Below are 13,029 nucleotides of genomic sequence, written 5' to 3'. Positions count from 1 at the left end.
CTGGTAGTGTATCGGTAACGTGCGCGTCCACGTGTGACAGATGGAGGTGTGGCGTGCTCGCTCCGCGCAGCAGTAGCAGCAGGAGCGCGGGGACCGCAGCACGCTCTCCTCCACCCCGCACCTCCACCTCCAGCTGCTCCCGTAGGTCTGTCCGCGGGATGTGACCCGCCCCAGCAGGTAAGACACTGAAAGTTCATTTCATATTCCGATAGCGACCAGGTGTGGAAGCCGGAAGGAGCTGAAACTGATTTTAAAGAGAGGTTAGTTGAGAGCCCCCCAAAAAACGGTCAAAACCCTTGTTTTGTTCGCCGGAAAGAACTTCTCGCTGAGATTCGATTTTTGTTGTTGTTCTGGTTGAGTTTCATTCAAAAGGTTTTTGAAACTGGAGGAACAGTTCAACTTGTTTGTGTGTGTGTTGGTGTTTCCCCTGCTCTCACCATCCTCACTCCTGGTGTTGCGTTGAGCTCGGTGTGTGTGTGGTTGGACTTCAGGAGCTAAAGCTAACAGGCTCTACGAACACGTTCGAGTCTCAGCGGACAGTGCAGGCAGCAGGTATGTGAGCTCAAGTCCCTCTTTGTTTCCCTCCTGTTTGATCACCATGTGTGAACCAGCCCCGGGTGGCCACTGCCTCATGTGCCCTCTTCTTCCCGTGCCTGCTTGAAAACACAGAGGGGAGCAGCGCCCGTGACACTGACAGGTTGAAGAAAACAAGATTTGTGCTAAATCCAAAATATGAGATTAAAAAGACAAAATTATGAGATAGTCATCGTTTTTGATTTAGTACGTCATCTTTTTTAAGACACCAAGTCATTATATTAAGCTACTAAGTCATTTTGAGTTGGTCATTATTTTGTTATACTAAATCATTATTTTGAGTTAGTAACTCATTATTTTATGTTAGTCAGTTAATATTTTATCTTAATAAATCGTTATTTCAAGCTAGCCATTCTTTTTGAGTTAGGTCATTATTTTGAGACAATAACTCATTATTTTTTAGATTTATTTTAAGATTGTAATCGTTATTTTGGGTCATTATTTTGAGATACTATGTCGATTTTTCTGTAAGACAATATTTTGAGATAGTAAGTCATTATTTTGATTTGGGAAGTCGTTCTTATGTGAAAGTTTCTCATTACGACTTTCAAGATGTGTCTTAACAAAATGGACTTCCATTGTCTTTTGCGTCTTTTCTGAGATTATTATTATTTTTGAATACTGATCATTTCCTCGGGGATGTGTCTGTACACAGACACAGCAATGAAACCTGCACACGTCTGCCATGTCATCTTGTGTTGTCTGTTGTCAGTTGTCAGTGACTTCGTGTTCTTCCAAATACGGCCAACCCCAAAATATTTTCAGGGAAGTAAAGCCTTTTATTTAAGTATGTAAAAGTGCAGCCGTGCTGTCTAAGATCCTGCCTGGAATAGTCTCCCTTTATATTTCCTCATAGAACATAAAGCTCATGAGCTTAACAGTGACTCTAACCTGTCATTTCAGAGTCATTAGTGATTTGAGTCTCTTTGTAAAAGGTCCACATAATAAAAACCAGATTGTATTCATATTGGAACAAGAGAACTCGCTTTTTGGATTATAAAAGATGTGGCTGTTACATTACTGGTCTGTCCTTCACTCCCTGCGTCACAGATGGTTTTCAATAAAGAAGGATTTTTGAAATCAGTATTGTTTGACCTAAACCAATCGTACACAGTATGGCCTTGAACATGTCATTGAAAAAGATGCAGACATCCCTGCTGTTTTAATTACTGACAATTAATAGCACGGAGCTGTTTGTTGTACTGCTGCATTTTACTGTGGAGCTTTGCCATGAGATTTTTTTTTAAATGAATGTTTTTGATGGGGTTTGTGGTTGTGAAAAAAAGATTCTGGATAACTCACAGACCTTATACTGTCGACAGTTTTCATAGAAACTACTCTCTGATGAAGAGTTGGTTGAGATGCTGTTCGTTGTTTAAGTCAGTGCATCGCAGTGGCTGCTCAGAGGTGAGTCAATTTAGGACTGACTTTGTTTTTGTGCAGTTGACGACAAAACTGTTTTCTAAATGGTGAACACGGGCGTGTGGAGTCACTGTCAAACTACCATTGTTTTTGTTAACCCAGCAGTATGCACCACTTTGCGTGTGTGTAATGCTGCAGGCCAGCTGATGTGACCACTGTGGATGTAGATGTCCACCTAACACATCACTGAAGGAGCAGACTATACAACTATACATTGGCTTTATATACATGCAATCAAGTATTCAGCTACCGCAACTATGGCTTTTATGACTCCTTGAAGTGACACCTGTAGCTGGAGGCATCATGTTTGGGGTTGTTCGTCTGTCCATCCATCCGTCCCATTACAACATTATTTATATAGCACCTTTCAAACAATTCAAATCCGATTCAAAGTGCTTTAAAGGTGATTGACAAAACATCGGATGTTAAAATCGAATTTAAAAATGAGATAAAAACACATGGATTCAGAGATAAATGGTTACCAGAACAATCGATAATAGAAAAGACACCAATAATAGAAAGTTATGATAATTGAATATACATAATCAACACTAAAATTTCAGTCTAACAAAATAGAATAAGATAAATAATGAATAGAAATAAAACTACAACATTATAGAACACTACATAAAAGCCGAACAAAATTTGGGGGTTTTATAAAATTTTTGGCCTGGAGTCAATAATTTATACGTTAAATGTAACAAATTTTCAGAAAAATGTCTTATTGGATAAAATGTTGAACTTATGACATTTTATACCCAAATGGCCAATGGTCAGAATCACTGTGACATCCTAATGTTCTATAAAGCCATGTTTCTGGCCATTATTCTACACCATAACTCTGAGGGGGAGATTGTGACTATATTTCCTGCCATGTGATTGGTTGACAGAGGCCAATGTATTCGGAGGCTGTAATTCTATTTTTTAATTGGGCGAATACATCAGTTAAACTGCTTATATACACGTCATGATACCACAACGCGGTATTTTCTCTTCGGCTGAATCCACTTTTTTGCTCGAATGAATATTTCAAATATTCTGCCAGGCAACCGTGTAAATATTATCAATTGTAATATGAGTATCCCTCGTTCAAACTCAGCCCTCGTTCTTCAGCGCAGTTCCTCGGCCGTAACTTTTCCTAAAGTGGATTTTTCCTGGCATCATCGTGTTGCTCAAACACTGAATGAAAGAAACTTCTGAGTCAAACAGAGATTGTGTAGCTGTACAAACATCTTGTGACAACATATCGCACTATGTTCCTCCACCAGAAATACATGTGAGTGCAGTTCTGCTGATTAAAGCTGTTAGCTGAAGCTCAATAGCGACGGCTGCTTGCACTGTAAAATGAATTCCTTGTTTTATGTTATCAAACAATGGGAGTATACAAAATTGTGGAAACCCTGCGATGGGATGTTAATTGCATTCCTGGTACTGTAACTCCGGGCATGCAGATGCATTTGGCCTCATGTTTCTGATCATATAGAGCATACATAGCGTCACCATCTGCATAGGGATGACGGACATGGCTTGTGTGTGGGGTTTGTGTCATTTGGACGATTACATCATTAATCCGTTTTCCAATTCTACTCTAGTAAATGGAGGTGGCTTATAGGGTTTAGCAGTGGCTGGTTTCTGTGATGACGACAGTGACCCATCATTCTTATTATCTAGCAAGCGTAGGATATTAAAGCCACATGACATTAGATAGTGAGCATAGCAAAACAGTTACGTCACAAGTGTTTTTGAGCAAGAAATGCATCGGGTTAAAAATCAAGTGAGAGGGGAAAGAGGGCATCGATCTTGAGGTATGGAGTTGGTTTGTTTGAGTTTTATCGGCATATAAGATGACAAAGTGGCACCAGAGTGGGCAGGGGTTAAATTCCTGGTCATGGATCTGCACTGCTGCAGTGCCTGGGTCCTCTCATAGAAAAAAGCTGTAATCTAAATTATGACACATACATTGGCATTTGCCATCAGTGTGCAATTATCCATTGTGACGCTGTGATGTATCTCATTCTGAGAAGATGGGAAGCTCGTTGTGATTGTGCATGTTAATAGATTGATTTTACACTTTCCTGGAGCTGGACAGGGAGCGTCTGTTGCAGGCTGGGCAGCACGGTCACAAGCACATGCTCACCAAAACATAAAAGCCATGAATAGCACTGGGGCTGTTTGCAGTGATGACAGAGTCGACTATCCTCATCGTTGTTTTGTGACCAGTCTCTTAATAACCAGTGGTCAGAGTTGTTTTGTGTTTCTCTTTTTTTCCTCCGTCATGCAGCCTAAGCTGACGGTGTAGGCAGCTCAAAGCAGTGATTCCAAAGTGAAGTCTGTACATTCAGGGATTTTTGCTATGAGAATTTGTAAATTTTTTTTCTCCAGAATATTTTATATCTAGTACAGATGTTCCAATACCATTTCCCCTTCCCAATCCCTGGACTTTGCGTATCAGCCGATATACCATTCTGATGCTTGTACATTTTAAAAAACAACAACTTGTATAACACATTCAAACAGCTGTATGCCACTTACCCTATATCAAAGTGTTGATTGCTATCATTGTTGTATGGCCTATTTGCTAGTGTTGTAATTGGCAACACTAGTGCCAACCAAGTCTTCCTCACGGTACAGTTCACCATTTTAGTTGTGAGGCTTTTCTAGCACTGGTTAATGCTGGACTACTGGAAAGCCTTTCTTCTTGTCACATTAAAAACAGTACTTGCTCGTGGCAGTACAGCACAACTACTGTTTTAGGGCGTCGAAGAAGAGGTGATTTCCGGGTAAGGAAAATGTCAGTTGACACTTGGAGGCATTTCTGATGCTTGTATTGGAACATCTGTAAGTTTTAGATATTAACTGCCTACACTGTTGTGTCCCATCCATAGGAAAAACTGATATTTGGAAGAAGAGATAATCAAATCCTTTGGGCTTTTGTGGATTAATGTAAATGGATTTATTCATCTTTGTAATCAGTCTGTATCCTTAGTTGTTCTGTTTATCTGACCAGGCTATGGTTACTGACAAACTGCTGCTTATCTCTTTAGTCTAACTCCTCCCGAGTTTTGACAGATATAAATTATACTCATTAGTGGGGAGGTTAGTTGTCCTATGCATCATCACTGATGCTAAAGAGAAAGTTGCAGTCTTGTGTAACTTACCTAAACTCATCTTCTAGTGTGCAAGCGTCTCGTCTGTGCTTGACAATAACGGCGACCTTGACAGGAAATATGGAGAACTTCCACAGGAAATGTGAATGTAACATCTTCTATAGAGCGAGGGCTGACGCCATCTCTTGCTGAGAGGCACTCTTGCACTGCTTTCATTATCTTTCTCAATCCACAACTTCTTAATACATTTTTTGTTATAAAGGCAAGACAAATATTTCTGTTCCTGTAAGAGATCTTCATAAAGACCTATACAACCACATGAATCCTATTTGTGCTGTAGTCCTGCAAAATTATGTTTCATAATTTGTCTTTAATAAAGCTTTGCGAATGTGTGTGTGTATTTGTACAGCTGTCTGAGTGAGGACATTTCGGCCGGTCCTCACCTTCTGACCCACTTTGAATGCCCTGTTTTAGAGTTAAGACTTGGTTTTGTGGTGTCAGGAAAAACCTACTTCACCTTATGCTGTTGGAGACTTCCTTCCTATCTCAGTCGAGAAATATCACACACGCGCACACACGCACACGCACACACACATGCACACAGTGAGTGGCTGATTGCTCACATAATAGGCATTTTCTGTTGTCATTAGACCCTATGATGTTCCCAAATGCATCTAGCCACTCACAACCCTGATGATTTCACCCACTTCTACCCTCTCTCCCATTTTCTCTCCCTTTGTCTCTAATCATTCATCCTCACGTTCCCTCGTCCACTTTTCGAGCAGGCTCTCTACGTCACCCCCGCTGCCGCCACCCCTCCTCCTCAGGCTTGAAATGAGAAGGGTCCTCTTAGTGGACAGTGCGCTAATCCCTGAACACACTCTGGAGACTAATCGGACTCATTAAATCTGACTCTGGTGCTTTGAGCCGGAGATCAGCACTAATCCTTCTTCACAACAGCCTTTGAGATGCATGCTATAAACAGTCCTTTTCTTTTCACATGCTGCTTTTTTTCATGCAAATGAAGAGAGAGATCAACCATGCAACCTGTACATGGTGATTTGGGGATTCTGTAGTATTAAGAGTTGTTTTTTGGTCAAGTAGTCACAACGCTCCCCTTTTAGCTTTAAACACAACCTCAAAATGATTTCCGACCCACTGAATTTCTATTTTTGACAACAAGTCACAGTTTTAAAAAGGGAAAGGATCGAAAAAGACAGAGCAAAAACACATGGTCATCAGATCATTGGTCTGTGATTCAGGCCACTTACTGCCTTGCTCACTGGAACCACCAAACTCATCTGGATTGTTTTTTATACTGTTTACGCTCGTTTGATCTATTTATAATCAACCTAACTTCATCTCGGTACCTACCGGTTTGATCGTTTGAGGCTGGAGTGTTGGGGAGGGATGACCTTTTACATGGGTGATGCCTCTCTCCATCCCTCACTCCCAGGATTTCCTCCATATTGTGTCATGAAATTGTAGGAAACTTCCCCACTGTAGAAAAATAACCAACACTAGCAGGATGCCATCAGGACCAGGTGCTCTAAAGGCTCAAAGGCCTCTGTCACTGACGTCATCAAATCTGCGGGAGACTCCACTTCACTGTTTTAACTGCCCAGTGGAAACTTTGAGTAAGTGGTTTTATCTTTCTTTATGCTGCTGAATGCTTATTTTTCTCACTTTAACCTCTTGCCTTTTTTAAATTAAACACAAGCAAACGCAAATTCATGCTGATAACAGCTGAAACTTAAACTTGAACTAACTGCTTGTGGTTATTTTAGCTGCACATTTTAATGACACTGCCACTCTCATTTAGAAAATTTGAAAACTACATAGATAACACTTCTGACTAATGATCTGCTCGGCCGGAGTTATTATAACCAAATCTGTTCGTACAGATTCAATTCATTCAAATCAGGGCTGTTCTGAAGTTTTGAAGCTACACCATAGTATCATTTATGACTCACTCTTGTTACCATGCAGGTCGTACTAGCATCAGTGACTTCAAAGCTGTTACTTTTCAGACGTTTTCAACTATCCTGCGCTCAAGTTTTTGGGGGTCATCTTCACGAATCTGCTCTCAAAAATATCTCTTGGTAGTGTAGTTGTGAGTTGTAAGCCTTTAGTGTCAGTACCGCAAACATGCTATCATTAATTAGAATGTACTTGTCTGAGAATAAGTAATAATAATGTTGAATGAATAATGTTCAGTTATTATGTTTTTTACTTTTTGATCTGTTTGGGAGTTTTGTGATAATGCTCATGATAATAATAATGATAATAATGTAAAACGGACCATTTGGGCCATAGATTACCATGGCAACAGAAGATGTTGGGGTTGGAGTTTTGAGATATTGGGGTCAGCCTTAAAGGGATTGTTCACTGAAAACTCATCTAGTCACCACTATGCCGATGGAAGGGTGGGTGAAGTGTTTGAGTCCACAAAACACTTTTGGAGACTCAGGTGTAAACAGCGTTGTAGCCGAATCCAATACAATTGAAGTAATCACTTCTTCAGATGTAATAAAACAACAGAAAAAACATAAAATGCCTCCACACTGCTCATGTGGTCTCTTCCAACTGTTGTAATCCCCAACATTCATATTCAACTCGAAACAACGTCATTTACACCGTGTGCTTTTAGCCTCTGATACCCTCCTCTGAGGACAGGCACACGGGAAAACCCCCACACTCTCGCCCAGGGGCACGCTCGGGGTGCAAATTCAAGTGGCTACGTCCACTAGCATCCCCACTTCCGGTAGTGGACTTTTAGGCATAAAACATGGTGTAAATGACCTTGTTACGAGTCGAATATGAAAGTTGGGGCTTGCGGACACTTGGATGACACCACACGAGCAGTATGGAGGCATGTTTTGTTTTTTTATTACGAAGAAGAGGTCACTTTGGCTGAAACACTCTTTACCCCTGAACCTCCTAAAGTGTTTTGTGGACTCAAACACTTCACCCAACCCTCCATTGGGATAGTGGTGAGTAGATAATGAGTGAATTTAAATTTTTTTTAACTATCCCTGTAATCTTAAAAAACTAAAATTGAGGTAATTATTCTCGTTTACTATGGCACATAAATCATCACAAATCACTGTTGTGGAAGAGTTTATCTTGTAACTCCTATAACAATTTAAATCAAAATCACTTGTTTGTAATCGAGGTGGTTTTATATTTACCTCTGGTTTCATCTAAAATCATGAGGACAAGGCATGCTTCTAAACAGACCTGGTACAAGTGTATTGTAAAGCACCAATTAGTGGAAGGACACATAAAGGCAGTGAGGAGCCCTGAGGGCAGCACAGTGACTCAGTGGCTGGCACTGACTTGACATGTTTACGGTATTTCTGTGGAACTTCTCCTTGTGTCTGGGTTGTTTTTTTTCAAGTGCAGACATGCTGGTTTCAGTGACATTACATCACATAGATGAACCTAAATGAAAGCAACTTTTAAAGTAAAAAAAAAGGCACAGCAAACTGCGACGCACCAGGGCAAATTGTTGTTTTTAACTTCTATTCATTGTATTGTGTTGCATTGTGATTCCAATTAAAGTGATGCAGCATTACTCTGTAACATGGTGACCTCCACACCTTCTCCCAGTCTACTGTCAGCAGCTTATTAGTGCTGATTTATATTTGTTTATGCATCGCTGCACATCCTGGACAAGTTTCACAACTGTTATCAAACTGCCAGTGCATCATGGTGGGGAGAACAATGCTATTATTTATTTTTACTAATTACTATTGTTCGATAGCTATAGGTGGAGAGATTATGGGACAGAGGGGAAAGACAACAACAAAATCTATGGCTTGACACAAACTGGAACGTTGATGGTCAGCACCCTAACACATAGACCACCAGGGCTTCTTGAAAACACTGTTTTTACAGGGGATTAGAGGATTCCACTCTGCTTTCATATAAGCCCAACGTGTACATGCCTGCCACCACAAAACATCCCAGTAATGGCTTCTGCGCTCTGAGTCACAAAACCGGTATATACTCAAGAAGAGAAATGCATGTGTGATCTGAACAGCACTGATGGGCTCTGCAAGATTATTTTTACAAGAACATTTACATTGTTTCCTTATGTAGGCTCACATTCCTTAAGCAATAGATTTGTTTGCAAATGTTTGTTTCTATGGTGATGATTCAAATATTCTTTGACCTGGTCCACACTCACATGTTTGCTGCTTTTCCAATGTGCTATGTTGAAGTGCTGTTCATTTGATTTTCTTATGACTGAGCAGGTCGGTGGAAAATTGTGTAGTTAAAGATATATTATGTAACAATTCTTCTTTCAAATGTCTAAAAACTACATTTGAAAGATATATATGTTGTGCACTTACATTAACTAAAATGTTTACCACAATATTCCAACCCAGAGGAATCCCTGATTTTATTCAAGGTGATGGGACGTTTCATTTTGGTCACCTATTAATTGCATTATATTTACTTTACCTATGGCTTTAGCCCGTCTCTGCTATAGGGCTGCAACAACTAATCGATTTAATAGATTGTAATCGATTATAAAAGTAGTTGGCAACTAACTTAGTAATTGATTAGTCGGGTCTGTTATAATGCACGGAACACACTGTGGCAGTGTCTGAGGCGGGGGCAGTAAATCTGCCAATCCCGTGCTTTGTTTAGCTCATGTGATGGCGCCGTCTCCTCTCTGGATAAACATCGCTAAGACACAGCATAGACAAGTCGTCAAAAGTGTGAGAGCTGCTATTACTTCAGAGACCGTTAGCTGCAAACTGTGTAAAGTTGACTTCACAAGGAACAGCAGCACAACATCACTGTGGTACGAACTTTAAGGTTCATACCGCAGTGATAATGTGCTGCTGTGTCATGTGAACTCAGCATTACACAAACTTTCTTTCAGGTTTAAAAGTAAATTGTTCACACACTTTTAAAGACTGTCACTTCCCGACTCAACGAGAGAGAAAGAGAGAGCAGCAGTGGTCGAGAGACCTATAGGCCGAATGAAGAGAGGGATTGCTAATAGCGAACACAAAGCAGTAACACAAAAACAAAACACAAAAATATTCTAATTGTTTAACAGTGGTTACGTTCTAATGCACCAAAACAACCTGCTGAAAGATGGTTCATTGCTAAGTTTAGTGTAAAGACAGACATGAATTCAGCTCGGTGCGGCTGGTCTGCTGTGAGTGACTGAGACTGTGTGAGTGACAGTTACACTAACAGTCACACAGACACATTCAGCAGGACAACATTTCTGAACCAATTTTGAAGATCCAGAATTCACTTTACAATACCAACAACATCATTTTTACTTTAAAAGTCATTCTGACTTGTCAAAACAATCATTAATTCAGTTTTAAAGGGATAGTTTACCCAGAAAGGAAAATTTACTCATTATCTACTCACCACTATGCCGATGGAGTGGTGGGTGTATTCTCGCCATTGCTTCGTCACGCGATGACGGACTCTAAGGTGACTTATGAGATTGGTAGTGTTAAAAAATGTTTCCCCCCCCTCTCGGAACCTTTGCACATTTGTTGCAAATTGCAATCCTACAGCCACTCTCAGAAAGTGTGAAAAACTTCCACACCGGTGACACAGTTTTCAGTTTTGACGTAAACACATCACGCTCGTATGGACAAGCACGGAGGTATGACGTCATGAGCGAGTCCAGGTGCGCTGTGTTTATCTGACGTTTTATCGTCTATAATTTCCGATTCCAATAAATAACTAATAATATAAAATTCCCCTTATCGAGCCGATTATATATCGGACTGATATATATCGTGCATCCCTAGTCAGAATTAAATTGTAGATATCTGAATCTGGAATTATCATCATAATTAAGTCTCTAATACATATAAAACCAGCACTGACAAGAAGATGAAGTTTCTTTTTGGATAAACAGCTGGAAAGGGTCAAATTTAGCTATTGTCTTTTTATCCGATTAATCGATTGATTAAAAAAATGATCGGCAGATTAATCGATTATCAAAATAATCATTAGTTGTGGAAATCAAGGTATACAAAGTATACAATATGGTCTGTTTAGCGATTCTCATGGAATTAATTCAGTGAAGGACAAGTTTTTGAATGAGAGAGAGAACTGTATTGCTTGCCACTTGTGTGTATGCACACAACTGTAGCTCAAACTATGAGGTCTGAATATCTGCGTGCACCATAGCAACTTTATGGATGATCGTGTGAGAGAACACACTGCAAATAGTGCAGCAAATCTGCTATAATCTTTAACCAAGTTAAAGATCTCTTATGTTATAATGAGCAGTATACAATTTTTTTGGGGTTCATTGTGAAACTGTGGTGGGCCCCCACAGTCTCGATAATTATTGTGAAACACGGTACATATAGTACGTTTAATCTTCAGTGATGAAAGGCATGTTTTTTTTAAATTGCCATTAATGCTTTAAAATGATGGCAGCATATTTGTATAGGTTGCTAGTATATAAACTAATGTATTCTTTATTGCCTGTTCTATTGACATCATGTGGTTTCTAATTTTCAGTCAGATTTGTTCAAGAGCGTTAATGTACGTTATTCAGGAAAACTCTTCAGGGGCCGCAAAAGGGCTGTGCCCTCTTTTACTTGTGCTGTTTGGAGAAGATCTGTGCCCGCCGAGATGAGATGGGATGTTTTGGAGTGCCATTAGAGAAATGCCTCTTCACCCTGTTGTCTGTTAAATTGCTCCATTTCCTGGGCGCCTTCTCCGCCCACGGTCCCTTTTGTGAAAGTACTAATTACAATGAATCTGCCTTCAGCAGTGTGGTGATAAAGTGTGCTTAAAAGTCGGCTAACTCTCAAAAGCGAATCATTTATTTATAACCAAAAATATACAATCAATTATACATTCAGAATCATATACCTTGTATAATGCCCACAATGCACTCGCATGAGATAATGTGTCGAGGGTAAAAATGCTTTGAGCCACATGAAATAACCTTGTGTCCAACTTCTCGATCGAATGTTGAAATACCTGCAGGCAACATCAGCCGCTGCATGCCTCCTGCAAATGCTCTTTTTGAGCATGGATGATGCTGATGTGTGGGTGTCTTGCTCTCTCTCTCTCTCTCTCTCTCTCTCTCTCTCTCTCTCTCTCTCTCTCTCTCTTTTCCCCTTTATAATTTTAGTGTTTTTTGTGGTTCAAGGACATTATGTAATGCTTATGAGAGCACCCCATCTGGAAAAGGGCCATTGAGACGCAGAGTTTGCAGAACTCACTTTAGAGCTGAAAAACAGCTTACCTTTTGCAATGCAGCAGGTAAACAGCTCTCGGGCGCAAACGTATCTATCATTTTCAAAATTTGTACAGGATGTTGGTGAGTTTAAATATGCAAGAAAATATTGCTAATATTTGTTTTTGCCTTAGTAAATCAAAATTTACTGTAAATCATTAGTTTCTCATGTGGAGCTCATCAATGCGACGTATGTGATTATTTATTTGGCAGAGAGAGGTCTGCTCTTGGTTGATGTTTGTGTTGTGGGAGTATGTGCATCCTCTCTTTCAGAAATGTGTAGTGTTTGCATGCCAGCGGGAAGCTTTGCTGGTTCAACAAGCCATTCATTGTGCTCGCCTGGTTAATGAGTGATTAGCCAAGGATTGGCTCTCTATTTGAGAAGAAGAGCTCGGAGATGACCTAGAGTGGAGAGCTGCACGATTCCAACAGCACCATGCACTATAAGATATCACATATTGTAAACAATGCTGAAACTATTAGTTGATAATTGTTGCTAAATACACATTTAACATTTTGATGAGTAGTTATCAAATGTTTCTGTCAATTGTCAATTAAAATCAGTGAAAAAATAAATCCTAAATATTCTTTGGTTCGAGGTTCCTAAATGGCCCTCCTTTTTTCTTCATATATCATTTGAAACTCAAACTAAAATATCAT

The 13,029-nt window shown here is 39.9% G+C and overlaps 1 protein-coding gene across 4 annotated transcripts in view; it reads left to right on the top strand.

Moving 5' to 3' along the window:
* The first annotated feature begins 20 nt into the window (after positions 1 to 20).
* adcy7 (adenylate cyclase 7) overlaps positions 21 to 13,029 on the top strand; it is a 60,935-nt gene continuing 47,926 nt past the window's right edge. For all 4 annotated transcript variants that reach the window (XM_034581800.1, XM_034581799.1, XM_034581798.1 and 1 more), the window contains exon 1: positions 21 to 177. The gene's annotated coding sequence lies outside the window, so the exon portion shown is untranslated. The remainder of the gene's footprint in view (positions 178 to 13,029) is intronic.

Source organism: Hippoglossus hippoglossus, chromosome 3 (genome assembly GCF_009819705.1).
Source record: "Hippoglossus hippoglossus isolate fHipHip1 chromosome 3, fHipHip1.pri, whole genome shotgun sequence".
Classification (NCBI taxonomy): domain Eukaryota; kingdom Metazoa; phylum Chordata; class Actinopteri; order Pleuronectiformes; family Pleuronectidae; genus Hippoglossus; species Hippoglossus hippoglossus.
The sequence above is the reverse complement of the archived record's forward strand: the minus strand, read 5'-3'. Positions and strand labels throughout refer to the sequence as shown.